We start from the raw sequence: 2981 nt of genomic DNA, 5'->3' as shown, positions 1-2981 counted from the left end.
GGTGGCAACACTGGTGTTGGGCTTCGCATCGATAATCTGCTTCCCTTTGTCATTCCCCTTATCGAGTTCTGAATTAGAGTTGGAACATGCATCTGATTCTGAATCCTTTAGCTCGGCCACCAGTGACTGCTCGGTACGACACTCGTGTTGTGAGTGGAGCTCTTATGGAACTCACACCACTTTCCTGTGTCCTTCTTCGGCTTCACAGTGTTGTTCTTTGCTTGCAGCTTTGGCAGGTTGTCCTGGCCTACCCCACCTTGGCTTTCTCCTTTGTTCTACGGTTCAGGGGTATCTTTCCCTTACTTCCGATTCGTAGATCCAAATTCTCGCTTCTTCTATTTAAACTTTTGCTTGATCTTGATGGCATATCGGTATGTCATGTCGAGCAAGGAGATGTTCAGGAACTCCATCTTGTCCTGGATGTACCTATGTAGGTAGCCAGGGTACTTGAGAACCAAATGGTTCTCAGAATACTGGATACCCAACTTCATGCGAAGGGTACGAAAAACATTGGTAAACTTTGGTACATCTTTGTCCCTTCCCTGTTGCAGCGTTGTCCATTTTATGTATTTATCCTCATAGCTCCCGATAGGGTAGTACTATTCCTTGATGGCATCCCCGAACAAGTTCCAAGTGGGTGCAGCTAAAAACAATGATTTCTCCCTTTCATCCTTCTACTCACATTAGGTTTCCCACCAATGCTTGACATGGGGGGCTGTTTCGAGAAGTGCAAAAGTGATCTTTTCTCGGCTGGAAAAATCATGAACGGAAAAATATCCTTCTAACAGATTTAACCATTTATCTACAACATCTGCATCTATTTGACCCTCAAATATGGGAATGTCAAAGTTAACTTGTACCTTAAAGGGCGTGGTGCTTCCAAAAGTAGATGTGTCGCCCTTGGGTAGCCACTGAAGGATCTGGACAAAGTTGTCCATCATCGCGTACCTTTGTCACTTGAGGGATTCTTCGAGCAAGATTTTGATAGGATCTCCTACCCCCTCATCTTTCTTTTCATTCGCCACGGGAGGCCGTCGACATTTGCGAGGTTGGTCTTGCAAAGGTTTGACCAGTTCAAGCCCTAACTCTTTATATCCCAACCTCGTTGGGGACATGCAAAGAAAAACAGAGAAAGAGTAGACCGCTCTGATACCACTGATCCGGATTTAAACAGGAATGCAACAAATTACATATATAACCATAAATACAAAGATGCAGTAGAAATAACACTTCATTTCATTAATGTCAAATACTGAAATATGCTTACAAACATAATGGAAATAAGACTAGCTCGGGTGATGGTAGCTTATCTCTGAGAAGAGATGTGCTGGCTACATGCCTCAGAACTAAGTTACAATGAGTCTCAAAGGCTTATTTATTATTGAGAAACAATAGAAAACCCTAAACATCCAAAAACCTAACCTTAGGAGATGAAGCACCAAAACTGTGGGCCCCGTTTGGGTAAATTGGTACATCAACTTCCTGGGGTCGTAACTTTGGCATATGATCTCCGTTTGGCTATCATAATATCTCGTTTCGAAGATCTCAAAGAGAAGGCCGAAAGCAAACTAGCAAAGCAACTTGGGATGTTTTGAATCTCATAGTTTTCCCTAAAAACGTCATTTAGGGCCTCAAAATGGCTCTGAAAGTTCAGGACCCAAAAAACCACCAAAAATAGTAAATTGTGCCACAATTAGGGAAAACAAAAAACTGAAAGAGATAGTGTTGGGGGTCCAAGTGGCATAGGCAGGTGGCCACCAATATCCACCTGGATCAATACTTGTCAAAAATTTCACTTGGTTCGAAGAAACAAAAGAGTTATATTCAACAAGTTCATTGTTATGCCTTCTAGGCCTATTGGTTATGTAACTGTTGTATTCAAGCGTCATTATGTTTTACATGAAAGTTATGTTCAGAAAATTTCATAGTTTCAAGATGTAAAATCAGGCTTGAGTCATGTCAACCAAGTACTGAAATTTGTCATCCATTTGCATTACATTTTGTTATGTTATCTTGGTAAGAAGGATGTTGCTTTTCATGGCGACATGGACAAAACCATGAGTTTCTATGAACGACTGAAAATAGTGCAACAAACAGTGCAAGATCAACTTGAAAAGGGAAAAGACAAGTACATGTATAGAATGAGGTCCTCAAGGCAAGTGAATGTTGATTTCCTTAGAGAGGAGATTAAGAAAACAAATTTATCAAAAGCTAACTCGATCGAGCTTGGAAAGGTTAGGGGGTTGAACACTCATCTACTTGTCAGATAATAATATCTTTTGGGGTCCAAAAGGCTTTTGGTGGGGAGGAGTGATCAGGTGCTCAGTATTTAGCTCAAAATTCAAAGTTCTCATATTGGCTCGAAAACTATACGGTTGCATCTGTATCATCAAGACAATCACAACACAACTTGTTTCGTCAAAAACAGAGTCCGGATGAAGGAGAAAAGGCCTGTTGTTCGTTTTCCTAAACAGCTAAAAAAATTGTAGAATGGGACAGAATGATGACATGGCAGTCCAGTGAGCTGTCCAGTCAGTAAGGGGAATATTCTTCAGTTTTCACCCAATGGGTCTGTGACAAGTGTCACCTCCGGATTCACCAATGTGGTTGTGTGAAAGGGAAATTGCCTAGTTGACCTCTAAGGTGGAATTTGATTTTTTTTTTAGTTAAATAAATATATATATATATATATATATAATTTAAATATTAATCGCATATCATATGGTTTCAAACTATAGGTTGTGAAATATATATGGCAAAAATAATGTGATGGGGGGAGGACGAATTTTGAACCTGTGACCTCCCCCTCCTAATTCTGTGTATTACCATTAGACCACCAAGCACACATTTAAAAGGAGGTATGCAACATGGTAATTAAATCCATAGCATTGACTGACAGCAGAGAGGAGGGAGCCAACCTCCTCTCCATGCGACCTCAAGCACGCGCCCAAGGGTCAATGCTAGCACTAAGCACGATTAGT

This window comes from Pinus tabuliformis, chromosome 1_1 (assembly GCF_031772625.1).
Source record: "Pinus tabuliformis cultivar Carrire ecotype Pingquan chromosome 1_1, CPIR1, whole genome shotgun sequence".
NCBI classification, from domain to species: domain Eukaryota; kingdom Viridiplantae; phylum Streptophyta; class Pinopsida; order Pinales; family Pinaceae; genus Pinus; species Pinus tabuliformis.
The sequence above is the reverse complement of the archived record's forward strand: the minus strand, read 5'-3'. Positions refer to the sequence as shown.